Source organism: Amia ocellicauda, chromosome 16 (assembly GCF_036373705.1).
Source record: "Amia ocellicauda isolate fAmiCal2 chromosome 16, fAmiCal2.hap1, whole genome shotgun sequence".
Classification (NCBI taxonomy): domain Eukaryota; kingdom Metazoa; phylum Chordata; class Actinopteri; order Amiiformes; family Amiidae; genus Amia; species Amia ocellicauda.
Window position 1 is genome coordinate 30,674,641 of NC_089865.1, and position 17,712 is coordinate 30,692,352.

The 17,712-nt window shown below is 45.1% G+C and overlaps 13 non-coding genes across 13 annotated transcripts; 1 reads left to right on the forward strand and 12 right to left on the reverse strand.

The window, feature by feature from the left end:
• Positions 1-1,456: 1,456 nt before the first annotated feature.
• On the forward strand, positions 1,457-1,528 carry trnaw-cca (transfer RNA tryptophan (anticodon CCA)). Its single transcript has one exon. It is a non-coding gene; the product is annotated as a tRNA-Trp (tRNA).
• A 527-nt stretch (positions 1,529-2,055) lies between these two features.
• Positions 2,056-2,150, reverse strand: trnai-uau (transfer RNA isoleucine (anticodon UAU)). The gene is made up of 2 exons: positions 2,113-2,150; positions 2,056-2,091 (listed from the first exon to the last, which is right to left on the reverse strand). It is a non-coding gene; the product is annotated as a tRNA-Ile (tRNA).
• Positions 2,151-2,755: 605 nt separating this feature from the next.
• Positions 2,756-2,826, reverse strand: trnag-ccc (transfer RNA glycine (anticodon CCC)). The gene has a single exon. It is a non-coding gene; the product is annotated as a tRNA-Gly (tRNA).
• A 2,679-nt stretch (positions 2,827-5,505) lies between these two features.
• On the reverse strand, positions 5,506-5,577 carry trnag-ucc (transfer RNA glycine (anticodon UCC)). The gene has a single exon. It is a non-coding gene; the product is annotated as a tRNA-Gly (tRNA).
• Positions 5,578-5,827: 250 nt separating this feature from the next.
• On the reverse strand, positions 5,828-5,922 carry trnai-uau (transfer RNA isoleucine (anticodon UAU)). Its single transcript has 2 exons — positions 5,885-5,922; positions 5,828-5,863 (listed from the first exon to the last, which is right to left on the reverse strand). It is a non-coding gene; the product is annotated as a tRNA-Ile (tRNA).
• Positions 5,923-10,397: 4,475 nt separating this feature from the next.
• trnag-ucc (transfer RNA glycine (anticodon UCC)) lies at positions 10,398-10,469 on the reverse strand. The gene has a single exon. It is a non-coding gene; the product is annotated as a tRNA-Gly (tRNA).
• Positions 10,470-10,714: 245 nt separating this feature from the next.
• trnai-uau (transfer RNA isoleucine (anticodon UAU)) lies at positions 10,715-10,809 on the reverse strand. Its single transcript has 2 exons — positions 10,772-10,809; positions 10,715-10,750 (listed from the first exon to the last, which is right to left on the reverse strand). It is a non-coding gene; the product is annotated as a tRNA-Ile (tRNA).
• A 593-nt stretch (positions 10,810-11,402) lies between these two features.
• Positions 11,403-11,473, reverse strand: trnag-ccc (transfer RNA glycine (anticodon CCC)). Its single transcript has one exon. It is a non-coding gene; the product is annotated as a tRNA-Gly (tRNA).
• A 2,097-nt stretch (positions 11,474-13,570) lies between these two features.
• Positions 13,571-13,665, reverse strand: trnai-uau (transfer RNA isoleucine (anticodon UAU)). Its single transcript has 2 exons — positions 13,628-13,665; positions 13,571-13,606 (listed from the first exon to the last, which is right to left on the reverse strand). It is a non-coding gene; the product is annotated as a tRNA-Ile (tRNA).
• A 593-nt stretch (positions 13,666-14,258) lies between these two features.
• Positions 14,259-14,329, reverse strand: trnag-ccc (transfer RNA glycine (anticodon CCC)). The gene has a single exon. It is a non-coding gene; the product is annotated as a tRNA-Gly (tRNA).
• A 1,780-nt stretch (positions 14,330-16,109) lies between these two features.
• On the reverse strand, positions 16,110-16,181 carry trnag-ucc (transfer RNA glycine (anticodon UCC)). The gene has a single exon. It is a non-coding gene; the product is annotated as a tRNA-Gly (tRNA).
• Positions 16,182-16,426: 245 nt separating this feature from the next.
• trnai-uau (transfer RNA isoleucine (anticodon UAU)) lies at positions 16,427-16,521 on the reverse strand. The gene is made up of 2 exons: positions 16,484-16,521; positions 16,427-16,462 (listed from the first exon to the last, which is right to left on the reverse strand). It is a non-coding gene; the product is annotated as a tRNA-Ile (tRNA).
• Positions 16,522-17,114: 593 nt separating this feature from the next.
• trnag-ccc (transfer RNA glycine (anticodon CCC)) lies at positions 17,115-17,185 on the reverse strand. Its single transcript has one exon. It is a non-coding gene; the product is annotated as a tRNA-Gly (tRNA).
• Positions 17,186-17,712: the final 527 nt, after the last annotated feature.

Consider the following 17,712-nt stretch of genomic DNA (forward strand, 5'->3'; position numbering starts at 1 on the left):
TTGCTGAACGTGTACACCTGAGCTGCACCGAAGGAGAGGCATTCTTTTGAGTTGTTTGCGATCCGTGCTGTCTCACTGGGGGTTACCGTTCTGGATAGACACGTCAGCACCACAGTCCATGGTATTTGTCAAAGAGCGTAGGTTTCTGTTGGGGTAAAATTGCCCCCTATGTATTGTATACACCCACTGTATAATACTCTGCATGTTGGGAGAACAGAGTACAATGATTTTTATATAACATATTAATATACTAACTGTTGGGGATAATTAAGTCTGGTAGGCATACTGATTATTTAACCTACTTTAACCATGTAACTCATTGTATTGTATTCTTATTGTAGGATTAGCCTTTAACAGAAGTTGCAGAGTTAACATTGTCATATCTCATTGGAAACGTTGCCGTGGCAAGGGGGGCTGAAATTTGTCATTATTGCAGAAATAACATAAATAACATACTCGCGCATAACTATTTCTGTGAAAGTCTAGACACTTGAACTCACGGCCATCCCCTCACCTCTATTTTGGAAATGTCAAACCACAATCTCCCTATATTTATATTATATTTTGAGGAACAGCTCAGAGCTGACAACATAAACAATATACATGCTGCTCTTCAGACAAACCAGAAATAAGATAGAGTCCCACGTCATCTACTGCTAGGCAAACCGTGCAGATATGTCAACCGAAACTGTCAGGTGTGTTAGGGGATATAATATTGGACACATTCCATGTCTGCCTAGTAACTAAATCAATGAAACGGACTTCCCAGTGCTTTGAGAGTGTAGAAATGACAGTTTGAGTGTTTTTTTTGGAAAGAGATACAAGGTCTGGGAGCAGCCTCTCGCCGGTGGGGATGTAGCTTAGTGGTAGAGTGCATGTATGAGTTCTCCGCGTTCAATCCTCAGCATCTCCAGGCTGTCTTTTAACTTAGGAAGTAGTGAAGAAATCGGGAGCCTGGGATTAATCACTCGTTCTCGTTTAGGGCTTATACGCACTCTGTGCCGTCATTCTCAGAGACACACAATGTGTATGCATGCAAAGTGAAAAGTGAAAGAAACGACGAGATGGTAAGCACCCACAGCTGGTCCAATTGGAGTGCTCTCGAAAGGCTAGAGCGTTTTGTTTACGGCACCGTGAACCTCTCGAGCTTCATGTTGACGCACATACGATCTAAAACCCACGTCTTGTCCACGTCTGTAGGTGAAGTCATAGACAGACAGTTGTCAAAGCTAGGGAATTATTGGGCACTGATGCCAGGTGTGATACCAATGAGGTACACGGACTAACAGCGAGCTATAGGCTCTGCTATGCAGAGTGTTGCTTCGTGGATAGAGCGACTATCTCGCTAGTAGTAGTAATCAAAGCATTCCACTGCCTAACCCTACAGAACACACTCAAACTTTGGACATCAACATAATTTGAACACCACTGTTTCACAGGCAACTCTTTTGCCCTTGACCTCGTGGCACAACGGTAGCGCATCTGACTCCACATCAGAAGGGTGTGTGTTCAAATCACGTCGGGGTCAGTGTTTTTTTACAACGGGAAAGCCCAACACCAGAGTTCCAATAAAAATTCCACAAGCGGCAACATGAATTCACAAAGCACCTAAATGTCACTGATTTTGCCAGACTCACACTTGCCATTAGAAACAAGGGGATCTTCATAGCCATGCACTTTGAACTGTTGCTGCTACCTGTCCGCTGCGAATGTGCAATTAAAGGTATCTGTTTTGCGTTGGCCGGGAAACGAACCCGGGTCAACTACTTGGAAGGAAGCTATGCTTGCCACTATACCACCAACACTGCTTTTTAACTGCCAACCAAAGTCAAATTCCACATGAATGTGATGCCAGCATTGCATGGCAGAATGACATGATTTTTTTTCATTTGGCAAAGCGCAGATGTTTGTAAAAGCAACCGTTGGATGCACTTTCCTGTTCATGACTGCGGAGGGAGCTTCTCCATGCAACATAGCAGCTTTTGCATTTCACAATACCATTACCTTTCCTGGGGTAGCATTACATGGAATTGAACACCAGGCAGAAAAACTAACTGCTCTAGGTGAGGCTTGAACTCACAACCTCGGCATGACACGGGCTGCGTACTGCTCTATAAGTACCGTGCGCTAACCGATTGCGCCACTAGAGCCAGAAAATTGGTGCAAGAAAGGATGTATAGCCGCGTCCCACTGAGTCAGAAGAAAGCCAAGGAAAGTTGGTAGATTGACATGCATCCATGTTTACCATTTCGAATGCCAGTGTTCCTAGTGTTCCACATTAGCCCAGTTTGTGAAGGAAAGGAAAGGAACGATATGTGGACAAGATTGACTTTCCTGAAAGTAGCCTAAAATAACTCCAGGTTCACCCCAGACAGGAGTCGAAGCGACAATCCCTGATTTAGAAGGCCAGTGCCTTATGCCTTAGGCCAACTACAAGAACATGCAAAAATAAATAAATAAATAAATAAATAAATAAGAAGTAAGTAAGTAAGTAAAAGTTTTTTTATATATATTTATTTTTCTATTTACCTATATGTATACTGAGAAACTGTGTGCTAGAAAATGGATGAAAGTTAATTGGATGAAATGTCACAGAAATTCACAAGTCAGCTCTTCACCTTGACACGAAGCCATACATAGTCTCTTCAAAATTCAGGCAATCTTTCTATACTCTATTTATGAGTAAGGTACAGACCTAAGCACACGATTCAAGGACCGGTGTGGGGAAACAAGAGGGGAAACATAGCATGTCGGGTGCACCAGCCAGGAATCGAACCCGAGTCACAAGAATGGGAATCTTGAATGATACCACTACACCACTGGCACTGCTGCAAAGTAGCGCTTTTCAGGCTTTCCACTGGAGTGACAGTGATTCCAAAACCTGTCTCCATCACTGCGAGTCCAATCTTGCTGCTTCTTGAATTCCTCGGCAACACAGATGAAACGTTCAATCAATCTTTTCATTTTCATTCGATTCACTTTGCATTTTACAAAAGAGGCAAAACGTGGAAGTAACTGAACCAGCCTCATCCGGACATTGGGTCATGCGTGGGTTTAAAGTTACGACATGAAAATCAATGAAATGGACTTCCCAGTGCTTTGAGAGTGTAGAAATGACAGTTTGAGTGTTTTTTTTGGAAAGAGATACAAGGTCTGGGAGCGGCCTCTCGCCGGTGGGGATGTAGCTCAGTGGTAGAGTGCATGTATGAGGTCCCCGCGTTCAATCCTCGCCATCTCCAGGCTGTCTCCTAACTTAGGAAGTAGTGAAGAAATCGGGAGCCTGGGATTAATCACTCGTTCTCGTATAGGGCTTATACGCACTCTGTGCTGTCATTCTCAGAGAAACACAATGTGTATGCATGCAAAGTGAAAAGTGAAAGAAACGACGAGATGGCAAGCACCCACAGCTGGTCCAGTTGGAGTGCCTTCGAAAGGCTAGAGCGTTTTGTTTACGGCACCGTGAACCTCTCGAGCTTCATGTTGACGCACATACGATCTAAAGCCCACGTCTTGTCAACGTCTGTAGGTGAAGTCATAGACAGACAGTTGTCAAAGCTAGGGAATTATTGGGCACTGATGCCATTTGTGATACCTATGAGGTACACGGACTAACAGCGAGCTATAGGCTCTGCTATGCAGAGTGTTGCTTCGTGGATAGAGCGACTATCTCGCTAGTAGTAGTAGGGGTAAATGAAAGCATTCCAATTGGAGTGCCCTCGAAAGGCTACTGCGTTCTGTTTACGGCACCATAAACCTCTCGAGCTTCATGTTGACGCACATACGATCTAAAACCCATGTCATGTCCACGTCTGTAGGTGAAGTCATAGACAGACAGTTGTCATAGCTAGGGAATTATTGGGCACTGATGCCAGGTGTGATACCAATGAGGTACACGGACTAACAGCGAGCTATAGGCTCTGCTATGCAGAGTGTTGCTTCGTGGATAGAGCGACTATCTCGCTAGTAGTAGTAGGGGTAAATGAAAGCATTCCAATTGGAGTGCCCTCGAAAGGCTACTGCGTTCTGTTTACGGCACCATAAACCTCTCGAGCTTCATGTTGACGCACATACGATCTAAAACCCACGTCATGTCCACGTCTGTAGGTGAAGTCATAGACAGACAGTTGTCAAAGCTAGGGAATTATTGGGCACTGATGCCAGGTGTGATACCAATGAGGTACACGGACTAACAGCGAGCTATAGGCTCTGCTATGCAGAGTGTTGCTTCGTGGATAGAGCGACTATCTCGCTAGTAGTAGTAGGGGTAAATGAAAGCATTCCAATTGGAGTGCCCTCGAAAGGCTACTGCGTTCTGTTTACGGCACCATAAACCTCTCGAGCTTCATGTTGACGCACATACGATCTAAAACCCACGTCATGTCCACGTCTGTAGGTGAAGTCATAGACAGACAGTTGTCAAAGCTAGGGAATTATTGGGCACTGATGCCAGGTGTGATACCAATGAGGTACACGGACTAACAGCGAGCTATAGGCTCTGCTATGCAGAGTGTTGCTTCGTGGATAGAGCGACTATCTCGCTAGTAGTAGTAGGGGTAAATGAAAGCATTCCAATTGGAGTGCCCTCGAAAGGCTACTGCGTTCTGTTTACGGCACCATAAACCTCTCGAGCTTCATGTTGACGCACATACGATCTAAAACCCATGTCATGTCCACGTCTGTAGGTGAAGTCATAGACAGACAGTTGTCATAGCTAGGGAATTATTGGGCACTGATGCCAGGTGTGATACCAATGAGGTACACGGACTAACAGCGAGCTATAGGCTCTGCTATGCAGAGTGTTGCTTCGTGGATAGAGCGACTATCTCGCTAGTAGTAGTAGGGGTAAATGAAAGCATTCCAATTGGAGTGCCCTCGAAAGGCTACTGCGTTCTGTTTACGGCAACCATAAACCTCTCGAGCTTCATGTTGACGCACATACGATCTAAAACCCACGTCATGTCCACGTCTGTAGGTGAAGTCATAGACAGACAGTTGTCAAAGCTAGGGAATTATTGGGCACTGATGCCAGGTGTGATACCAATGAGGTACACGGACTAACAGCGAGCTATAGGCTCTGCTATGCAGAGTGTTGCTTCGTGGATAGAGCGACTATCTCGCTAGTAGTAGTAATCAAAGCATTCCACTGCCTAACCCTACAGAACACACTCAAACTTTGGACATCAACATAATTTGAACACCACTGTTTCACAGGCCACTCTTTTGCCCTTGACCTCGTGGCACAACAGTAGCGCATCTGACTCCACATCAGAAGGGTGTGTGTGCGAATCACGTCGGGGTCAGTGTTTTTTTACAACGGGAAAGCCCAACACCAGAGTTCCAATAAAAATTCCACAAGCGGCAAAATGAATTCACAAAGCACCTAAATGTCACTGATTTTGCCAGACTCACACTTGCCATTAGAAACAAGGGGATCTTCATAGTCATGCACTTTGAACTGTTGCTGCCACCTGTCCGCTGCGAATGTGCAATTAAAGGTATCTGTTTTGCGTTGGCCAGGAATCGAACCCGGGTCAACTACTTGGAAGGCAGCTATGCTTGCCACTATACCACCAACGCTGCTTTTTAACTGCCAACCAAAGTCAAATTCCACATGAATGTGATGCCAGCATTGCATGGCAGAATGACATGATTTTTTTTCATTTGGCAAAGCGTAGATGTTTGCAAAAGCAACCGTTAGATGCACTTTCCTGTTCATGACTGCGGAGGGAGCTTCTCCATGCAACATAGCAGCTTTTGCATTTCACAATACCATTACCTTTCCTGGGGTAGCATTACATGGAATTGAACACCAGGCAGAAAAACTAACTGCTCTAGGTGAGGCTTGAACTCACAACCTCGGCATGACACGGGCTGCGTACTGCTCTATAAGTACCATGCGCTAACCGATTGCGCCACTAGAGCCAGAAAATTGGTGCAAGAAAGGATGTATAGCCGCGACCCACTGAGTCAGAAGAAAGCCAAGGAAAGTTGGTAGATTGACATGCATTCATGTTTACCATTTCGAATGCCAGTGTTCCTAGTGTTCCACATTAGCCCAATTTGTGAAGGTAAGGAAAGGAACGATATGTGGACAAGATTGACTTTCCTGAAAGTAGCCTAAAATAACTCCAGGTTCACCCCAGACAGGAGTCGAAGCGACAATCCCTGATTTAGAAGGCCAGTGCCTTATGCCTTAGGCCAACTACAAGAACATGCAAAAATAAATAAATAAATAAATAAATAAATAAGAAGTAAGTAAGTAAGTAAAAGTTTTTTTATATATATTTATTTTTCTATTTACCTATATGTATACTGAGAAACTGTGTGCTAGAAAATGGATGAAAGTTAATGGGATGAACAATCACAGAAATTCACAAGTCAGCTCTTCACCTTGACACGAAGCCATACATAGTCTCTTCAAAATTCAGGCAATCTTTCTATACTCTATTTATGAGTAAGGGACAGACCTAAGCACACGATTCAAGGACCAGTGTGGGGAAACAAGAGGGGAAACATAGCATGTCGGGTTCACCAGCCGGGAATCGAACCCGAGTCACAAAAATGGGAATCTTGAATGATACCACTACACCACTGGCACTGCTGCAAAGTAGCACTTTTCAGGCTTTCCACTGGAGTGACAGTGATTCCAAAACCTGTCTCCATCACTGCGAGTCCAATCTTGCTGCTTCTTGAATTCCTCGGCAACACAGATGAAACGTTCAATCAATCTTTTCATTTTCATTCGATTCACTTTGCATTTTACAAAAGAGGCAAAACGTGGAAGTAACTGAACCAGCCTCATCCGGACATTGGGTCATGCGTGGGTTTAAAGTTACGAAATGAAAATCAATTAAATGGACTTCCCAGTGCTTTGAGAGTGTAGAAATGACAGTTTGAGTGTTTTTTTTGGAAAGAGATACAAGGTCTGGGAGCGGCCTCTCGCCGGTGGGGATGTAGCTCAGTGGTAGAGTGCATGTATGAGGTCCCCGCGTTCAATCCTCGCCATCTCCAGGCTGTCTCCTAACTTAGGAAGTAGTGAAGAAATCGGGAGCCTGGGATTAATCACTCGTTCTCGTATAGGGCTTATACGCACTCTGTGCTGTCATTCTCAGAGAAACACAATGTGTATGCATGCAAAGTGAAAAGTGAAAGAAACGACGAGATGGCAAGCACCCACAGCTGGTCCAGTTGGAGTGCCTTCGAAAGGCTAGAGCGTTTTGTTTACGGCACCGTGAACCTCTCGAGCTTCATGTTGACGCACATACGATCTAAAGCCCACGTCTTGTCAACGTCTGTAGGTGAAGTCATAGACAGACAGTTGTCAAAGCTAGGGAATTATTGGGCACTGATGCCATTTGTGATACCTATGAGGTACACGGACTAACAGCGAGCTATAGGCTCTGCTATGCAGAGTGTTGCTTCGTGGATAGAGCGACTATCTCGCTAGTAGTAGTAGGGGTAAATGAAAGCATTCCAATTGGAGTGCCCTCGAAAGGCTACTGCGTTCTGTTTACGGCACCATAAACCTCTCGAGCTTCATGTTGACGCACATACGATCTAAAACCCACGTCATGTCCACGTCTGTAGGTGAAGTCATAGACAGACAGTTGTCAAAGCTAGGGAATTATTGGGCACTGATGCCAGGTGTGATACCAATGAGGTACACGGACTAACAGCGAGCTATAGGCTCTGCTATGCAGAGTGTTGCTTCGTGGATAGAGCGACTATCTCGCTAGTAGTAGTAGGGGTAAATGAAAGCATTCCAATTGGAGTGCCCTCGAAAGGCTACTGCGTTCTGTTTACGGCACCATAAACCTCTCGAGCTTCATGTTGACGCACATACGATCTAAAACCCATGTCATGTCCACGTCTGTAGGTGAAGTCATAGACAGACAGTTGTCATAGCTAGGGAATTATTGGGCACTGATGCCAGGTGTGATACCAATGAGGTACACGGACTAACAGCGAGCTATAGGCTCTGCTATGCAGAGTGTTGCTTCGTGGATAGAGCGACTATCTCGCTAGTAGTAGTAGGGGTAAATGAAAGCATTCCAATTGGAGTGCCCTCGAAAGGCTACTGCGTTCTGTTTACGGCACCATAAACCTCTCGAGCTTCATGTTGACGCACATACGATCTAAAACCCACGTCTTGTCAACGTCTGTAGGTGAAGTCATAGACAGACAGTTGTCAAAGCTAGGGAATTATTGGGCACTGATGCCATTTGTGATACCTATGAGGTACACGGACTAACAGCGAGCTATAGGCTCTGCTATGCAGAGTGTTGCTTCGTGGATAGAGCGACTATCTTGCTAGTAGTAGTAGGGGTAAATGAAAGCATTCCAATTGGAGTGCCCTCGAAAGGCTACTGCGTTCTGTTTACGGCACCATAAACCTCTCGAGCTTCATGTTGACGCACATACGATCTAAAACCCACGTCATGTCCACGTCTGTAGGTGAAGTCATAGACAGACAGTTGTCAAAGCTAGGGAATTATTGGGCACTGATGCCAGGTGTGATACCAATGAGGTACACGGACTAACAGCGAGCTATAGGCTCTGCTATGCAGAGTGTTGCTTCGTGGATAGAGCGACTATCTCGCTAGTAGTAGTAGGGGTAAATGAAAGCATTCCAATTGGAGTGCCCTCGAAAGGCTACTGCGTTCTGTTTACGGCACCATAAACCTCTCGAGCTTCATGTTGACGCACATACAATCTAAAACCCACGTCATGTCCACGTCTGTAGGTGAAGTCATAGACAGACAGTTGTCAAAGCTAGGGAATTATTGGGCACTGATGCCATTTGTGATACCAATGAGGTACACGGACTAACAGCGAGCTATAGGCTCTGCTATGCAGAGTGGTGCTTCGTGGATAGAGCGACTATTTCTCTAGTAGTAGTAGGGGTAAATGAAAACACTCCAATTGGAGTGCCCTCGAAAGGCTAGAGCGTTTTGTTTACGGCACCGTGAACCTCTCGAGCTTCATGTTGACGCACATACGATCTAAAGCCCACGTCTTGTCCACGTCCGTTGGTGAAGTCATAGAAGGTTGTCAAAGCTAGGGAATTATTGGGCACTGATGCCATTTGTGATACCTATGAGGTACACGGACTAACAGCGAGCTATAGGCTCTGCTATGCAAGGTGTTGCTTCGTGGATAGAGCGACTATCTTGCTAGTAGTTGTAGGGGTAAATGAAAGCATTCCAATTGGAGTGCCCTCGAAAGGCTACAGCGTTTTGTTTACGGCACCGTGAACCTCTCGAGCTTCATGTTGACGCACATACGATCTAAAGCCCACGTCTTGTCCACGTCCGTTGGTGAAGTCATAGAAGGTAGTCAAAGCTAGGGAATTATTGGGCACTGATGCCAGGTGTGATACCTATGAGGTACACGAACTAACAGCGAGCTATAGGCTCTGCTATGCAGAGTGTTGCTTCATGGATAGAGCGACTATTTCGCTAGTAGTAGTAGGGGTAAATGAAAGCATTCCAATTGGAGTGCCCTTGATAGGCTAGAGCGTTTTGTTTACGGCACCGTGAACCTCTCGAGCTTCATGGTGACGCACATACGATCTAAAACCCACGTCTTGTCAACTTCTGTAGGTGAAGTCATAGACAGACAGTTGTCAAAGCTAGGGAATTATTGGGCACTGATGCCATTTGTGATACCTATGAGGTACACGGACTAACAGCGAGCTATAGGCTCTGCTATGCAGAGTGTTGCTTCGTGGATAGAGCGACTATCTCCCTAGTAGTAGTAGGGGTAAATGAAAGCATTCCAATTGGAGTGCCCTCGAAAGGCTACTGCATTCTGTTTACGGCACCATAAACCTCTCGAGCTTCATGTTGACGCACATACGATCTAAAACCCACGTCATGTCCACGTCTGTAGGTGAAGTCATAGACAGTCAGTTGTCAAAGCTAGGGAATTATTGGGCACTGATGCCAGGTGTGATACCAATGAGGTACACGGACTAACAGCGAGCTATAGGCTCTGCTATGCAGAGTGTTGCTTCGTGGATAGAGCGACTATCTCGCTAGTAGTAGTAATCAAAGCATTCCACTGCCTAACCCTACAGAACACACTCAAACTTTGGACATCAACATAATTTGAACACCACTATTTCACAGGCCACTCTTTTGCCCTTGACCTCGTGGCACAACAGTAGTGTGTGCGAATCACGTCGGGGTCAGTGTTTTTTTACAACGGGAAAGCCCAACACCAGAGTTCCAATAAAAATTCCACAAGCGGCAAAATGAATTCAGAAAGCACCTAAATGTCACTGATTTTGCCAGACTCACACTTTCCATTAGAAACAAGGGGATCTTCATAGCCATGCACTTTGAACTGTTGCTGCCACCTGTCCGCTGCGAATGTGCAATTAAAGGTATCTGTTTTGCGTTGGCCAGGAATCGAACCCGGGTCAACTACTTGGAAGGCAGCTATGCTTGCCACTATACCACCAACGCTGCTTTTTAACTGCCAACCAAAGTCAAATTCCATATGAATGTGATGCCAGCATTGCATGGCAGAATGACATGATTTTTTTTCATTTGGCAAAGCGTAGATGTTTGCAAAAGCAACCGTTGGATGCACTTTCCTGTTCATGACTGCGGAGGGAGCTTCTCCATGCAACATAGCAGCTTTTGCATTTCACAATACCATTACCTTTCCTGGGGTAGCATTACATGGAACACCAGGCAGAAAATCTAACTGCTCTAGGTGAGGCTTGAACTCACAACCTCGGAATGACACGGGCTGCGTACTGCTCTATAAGTACCGTGCGCTAACCGATTGCGCCACTAGAGCCAGAAAATTGGTGCAAGAAAGGATGTATAGCCGCGTCCCACTGAGTCAGAAGAAAGCCAAGGAAAGTTGGTAGATTGACATGCATCCATGTTTACCATTTCGAATGCCAGTGTTCCTAGTGTTCCACATTAGCCCAATTTGTGAAGGAAAGGAAAGGAACGATATGTGGACAAGATTGACTTTCCTGAAAGTAGCCTAAAATAACTCCAGGTTCACCCCAGACAGGAGTCAAAGCGACAATCCCTGATTTAGAAGGCCAGCGCCTTATGCCTTAGGCCAACTACATGAACATGCAAAAAAATAAAAATAAATAAGAAGTAAGTAAGTAAGTAAAAGTTTTTTTATATATATTTACTTTTCTATTTACCTATATGTATACTGAGAAACTGTGTGCTAGAAAATGGATGAAAGTTAATTGGATGAAATGTCACAGAAATTCACAAGTCAGCTCTTCACCTTGACACGAAGCCATACATAGTCTCTTCAAAATTCAGGCAATCTTTCTATACTCTATTTATGAGTAAGGTACGGACCTAAGCACACAATTCAAGGACCGGTGTGGGGAAACAAGAGGGGAAGCATAGCATGTCGGGTGCACCAGCCGGGAATCGAACCCGAGTCACAAGAATGGGAATCTTGAATGATACCACTACACCACTGGCACTGCTGCAAAGTAGCACTTTTCAGGCTTTCCACTGGAGTGACAGTGATTCCAAAACCTGTCTCCATCACTGCGAGTCCAATCTTGCTGCTTCTTGAATTCCTCGGCAACACAGATGAAACGTTCAATCAATCTTTTCATTTTCATTCGATTCACTTTGCATTTTACAAAAGAGGCAAAACGTGGAAGTAACTGAACCAGCCTCATCCGGACATTGGGTCATGCGTGGGTTTAAAGTTACGACATGAAAATCAATGAAATGGACTTCCCAGTGCTTTGAGAGTGTAGAAATGACAGTTTGAGTGTTTTTTTTGGAAAGAGATACAAGGTCTGGGAGCGGCCTCTTGCCGGTGGGGATGTAGCTCAGTGGCAGAGTGCATCTATGAGGTCCCCGCGTTCAATCCTCGCCATCTCCAGGCTGTCTCCTAACTTAGGAAGTAGTGAAGAAATCGGGAGCCTGGGATTAATCACTCGTTCTCGTATAGGGCTTATACGCACTCTGTGCTGTCATTCTCAGAGAAACACAATGTGTATGCATGCAAAGTGAAAAGTGAAAGAAACGACGAGATGGCAAGCACCCACAGCTGGTCCAGTTGGAGTGCCCTCGAAAGGCTAGAGCGTTTTGTTTACGGCACCGTGAACCTCTCGAGCTTCATGTTGACGCACATACGATCTAAAGCCCACGTCTTGTCCACGTCCGTTGGTGAAGTCATAGAAGGTAGTCAAAGCTAGGGAATTATTGGGCACTGATGCCAGGTGTGATACCTATGAGGTACACGAACTAACAGCGAGCTATAGGCTCTGCTATGCAGAGTGTTGCTTCATGGATAGAGCGACTATTTCGCTAGTAGTAGTAGGGGTAAATGAAAGCATTCCAATTGGAGTGCCCTTGATAGGCTAGAGCGTTTTGTTTACGGCACCGTGAACCTCTCGAGCTTCATGGTGACGCACATACGATCTAAAACCCACGTCTTGTCAACTTCTGTAGGTGAAGTCATAGACAGACAGTTGTCAAAGCTAGGGAACTATTGGTCACTGATGCCATTTGTGATACCTATGAGGTACACGGACTAACAGCGAGCTATAGGCTCTGCTATGCAGAGTGTTGCTTCGTGGATAGAGCGACTATCTCGCTAGTAGTAGTAGGGGTAAATGAAAGCATTCCAATTGGAGTGCCCTCGAAAGGCTACTGCATTCTGTTTACGGCACCATAAACCTCTCGAGCTTCATGTTGACGCACATACGATCTAAAACCCACGTCATGTCCACGTCTGTAGGTGAAGTCATAGACAGACAGTTGTCAAAGCTAGGGAATTATTGGGCACTGATGCCAGGTGTGATACCAATGAGGTACACGGACTAACAGCGAGCTATAGGCTCTGCTATGCAGAGTGTTGCTTCGTGGATAGAGCGACTATCTCGCTAGTAGTAGTAATCAAAGCATTCCACTGCCTAACCCTACAGAACACACTCAAACTTTGGACATCAACATAATTTGAACACCACTATTTCACAGGCCACTCTTTTGCCCTTGACCTCGTGGCACAACAGTAGTGTGTGCGAATCACGTCGGGGTCAGTGTTTTTTTACAACGGGAAAGCCCAACACCAGAGTTCCAATAAAAATTCCACAAGCGGCAAAATGAATTCAGAAAGCACCTAAATGTCACTGATTTTGCCAGACTGACACTTTCCATTAGAAACAAGGGGATCTTCATAGCCATGCACTTTGAACTGTTGCTGCCACCTGTCCACTGCGAATGTGCAATTAAAGGTATCTGTTTTGCGTTGGCCAGGAATCGAACCCGGGTCAACTACTTGGAAGGCAGCTATGCTTGCCACTATACCACCAAGGCTGCTTTTTAACTGCCAACCAAGGTCAAATTCCATATGAATGTGATGCCAGCATTGCATGGCAGAATGACATGATTTTTTTTCATTTGGCAAAGCGTAGATGTTTGCAAAAGCAACCGTTGGATGCACTTTCCTGTTCATGACTGCGGAGGGAGCTTCTCCATGCAACATAGCAGCTTTTGCATTTCACAATACCATTACCTTTCCTGGGGTAGCATTACATGGAACACCAGGCAGAAAAACTAACTGCTCTAGGTGAGGCTTGAACTCACAACCTCGGTATGACACAGGCTGCGTACTGCTCAATAAGTACCGTGCGCTAACCGATTGCGCCACTAGAGCCAGAAAATTGGTGCAAGAAAGGATGTATAGCCGCGTCCCACTGAGTCAGAAGAAAGTCAAGGAAAGTTGGTAGATTGACATGCATCCATGTTTACCATTTCGAATGCCAGTGTTCCTAGTGTTCCACATTAGCCCAATTTGTGAAGGAAAGGAAAGGAACGATATGTGGACAAGATTGACATTCCTGAAAGTAGCCTAAAATAACTCCAGGTTCACCCCAGACAGGAGTCGAAGCAACAATCCCTGATTTAGAAGGCCAGCGCCTTATGCCTTAGGCCAACTACATGAACATGCAAAAAAATAAAAATAAATAAGAAGTAAGTAAGTAAGTAAAAGTTTTTTTATATATATTTACTTTTCTATTTACCTATATGTATACTGAGAAACTGTGTGCTAGAAAATGGATGAAAGTTAATTGGATGAAATGTCACAGAAATTCACAAGTCAGCTCTTCACCTTGACACGAAGCCATACATAGTCTCTTCAAAATTCAGGCAATCTTTCTATACTCTATTTATGAGTAAGGTACGGACCTAAGCACACAATTCAAGGACCGGTGTGGGGAAACAAGAGGGGAAGCATAGCATGTCGGGTGCACCAGCCGGGAATCGAACCCGAGTCACAAGAATGGGAATCTTGAATGATACCACTACACCACTGGCACTGCTGCAAAGTAGCGCTTTTCAGGCTTTCCACTGGAGTGACAGTGATTCCAAAACCTGTCTCCATCACTGCGAGTCCAATCTTGCTGCTTCTTGAATTCCTCGGCAACACAGATGAAACGTTCAATCAATCTTTTCATTTTCATTCGATTCACTTTGCATTTTACAAAAGAGGCAAAACGTGGAAGTAACTGAACCAGCCTCATCCGGACATTGGGTCATGCGTGGGTTTAAAGTTACGACATGAAAATCAATGAAATGGACTTCCCAGTGCTTTGAGAGTGTAGAAATGACAGTTTGAGTGTTTTTTTTGGAAAGAGATACAAGGTCTGGGAGCGGCCTCTCGCCGGTGGGGATGTAGCTCAGTGGCAGAGTGCATCTATGAGGTCCCCGCGTTCAATCCTCGCCATCTCCAGGCTGTCTCCTAACTTAGGAAGTAGTGAAGAAATCGGGAGCCTGGGATTAATCACTCGTTCTCGTATAGGGCTTATACGCACTCTGTGCTGTCATTCTCAGAGAAACACAATGTGTATGCATGCAAAGTGAAAAGTGAAAGAAACGACGAGATGGCAAGCACCCACAGCTGGTCCAGTTGGAGTGCCCTCGAAAGGCTAGAGCGTTTTGTTTACGGCACCGTGAACCTCTCGAGCTTCATGTTGACGCACATACGATCTAAAGCCCACGTCTTGTCCACGTCCGTTGGTGAAGTCATAGAAGGTAGTCAAAGCTAGGGAATTATTGGGCACTGATGCCAGGTGTGATACCTATGAGGTACACGAACTAACAGCGAGCTATAGGCTCTGCTATGCAGAGTGTTGCTTCATGGATAGAGCGACTATTTCGCTAGTAGTAGTAGGGGTAAATGAAAGCATTCCAATTGGAGTGCCCTTGATAGGCTAGAGCGTTTTGTTTACGGCACCGTGAACCTCTCGAGCTTCATGGTGACGCACATACGATCTAAAACCCACGTCTTGTCAACTTCTGTAGGTGAAGTCATAGACAGACAGTTGTCAAAGCTAGGGAACTATTGGTCACTGATGCCATTTGTGATACCTATGAGGTACACGGACTAACAGCGAGCTATAGGCTCTGCTATGCAGAGTGTTGCTTCGTGGATAGAGCGACTATCTCGCTAGTAGTAGTAGGGGTAAATGAAAGCATTCCAATTGGAGTGCCCTCGAAAGGCTACTGCATTCTGTTTACGGCACCATAAACCTCTCGAGCTTCATGTTGACGCACATACGATCTAAAACCCACGTCATGTCCACGTCTGTAGGTGAAGTCATAGACAGACAGTTGTCAAAGCTAGGGAATTATTGGGCACTGATGCCAGGTGTGATACCAATGAGGTACACGGACTAACAGCGAGCTATAGGCTCTGCTATGCAGAGTGTTGCTTCGTGGATAGAGCGACTATCTCGCTAGTAGTAGTAATCAAAGCATTCCACTGCCTAACCCTACAGAACACACTCAAACTTTGGACATCAACATAATTTGAACACCACTATTTCACAGGCCACTCTTTTGCCCTTGACCTCGTGGCACAACAGTAGTGTGTGCGAATCACGTCGGGGTCAGTGTTTTTTTACAACGGGAAAGCCCAACACCAGAGTTCCAATAAAAATTCCACAAGCGGCAAAATGAATTCAGAAAGCACCTAAATGTCACTGATTTTGCCAGACTGACACTTTCCATTAGAAACAAGGGGATCTTCATAGCCATGCACTTTGAACTGTTGCTGCCACCTGTCTGCTGCGAATGTGCAATTAAAGGTATCTGTTTTGCGTTGGCCAGGAATCGAACCCGGGTCAACTACTTGGAAGGCAGCTATGCTTGCCACTATACCACCAACGCTGCTTTTTAACTGCCAACCAAGGTCAAATTCCATATGAATGTGATGCCAGCATTGCATGGCAGAATGACATGATTTTTTTTCATTTGGCAAAGCGTAGATGTTTGCAAAAGCAACCGTTGGATGCACTTTCCTGTTCATGACTGCGGAGGGAGCTTCTCCATGCAACATAGCAGCTTTTGCATTTCACAATACCATTACCTTTCCTGGGGTAGCATTACATGGAACACCAGGCAGAAAAACTAACTGCTCTAGGTGAGGCTTGAACTCACAACCTCGGCATGACACAGGCTGCGTACTGCTCTATAAGTACCGTGCGCTAACCGATTGCGCCACTAGAGCCAGAAAATTGGTGCAAGAAAGGATGTATAGCCGCGTCCCACTGAGTCAGAAGAAAGCCAAGGAAAGTTGGTAGATTGACATGCATCCATGTTTACCATTTCGAATGCCAGTGTTCCTAGTGTTCCACATTAGCCCAATTTGTGAAGGAAAGGAAAGGAACGATATGTGGACAAGATTGACTTTCCTGAAAGTAGCCTAAAATAACTCCAGGTTCACCCCAGACAGGAGTCGAAGCAACAATCCCTGATTTAGAAGGCCAGCGCCTTATGCCTTAGGCCAACTACATGAACATGCAAAAAAATAAAAATAAATAAGAAGTAAGTAAGTAAGTAAAAGTTTTTTTATATATATTTACTTTTCTATTTACCTATATGTATACTGAGAAACTGTGTGCTAGAAAATGGATGAAAGTTAATTGGATGAAATGTCACAGAAATTCACAAGTCAGCTCTTCACCTTGACACGAAGCCATACATAGTCTCTTCAAAATTCAGGCAATCTTTCTATACTCTATTTATGAATAAGGTACGGACCTAAGCACACAATTCAAGGACCGGTGTGGGGAAACAAGAGGGGAAGCATAGCATGTCGGGTGCACCAGCCGGGAATCGAACCCGAGTCACAAGAATGGGAATCTTGAATGATACCACTACACCACTGGCACTGCTGCAAAGTAGCGCTTTTCAGGCTTTCCATTGGAGTGACAGTGATTCCAAAACCTGTCTCCATCACTGCGAGTCCAATCTTGCTGCTTCTTGAATTCCTCGGCAACACAGATGAAACGTTCAATCAATCTTTTCATTTTCATTCGATTCACTTTGCATTTTACAAAAGAGGCAAAACGTGGAAGTAACTGAACCAGCCTCATCCGGACATTGGGTCATGCGTGGGTTTAAAGTTACGACATGAAAATCAATGAAATGGACTTCCCAGTGCTTTGAGAGTGTAGAAATGACAGTTTGAGTGTTTTTTTTGGAAAGAGATACAAGGTCTGGGAGCGGCCTCTCGCCGGTGGGGATGTAGCTCAGTGATAGAGTGCATCTATGAGGTCCCCGCGTTCAATCCTCGCCATCTCCAGGCTGTCTCCTAACTTAGGAAGTAGTGAAGAAATCGGGAGCCTGGGATTAATCACTCGTTCTCGTATAGGGCTTATACGCACTCTGTGCTGTCATTCTCAGAGAAACACAATGT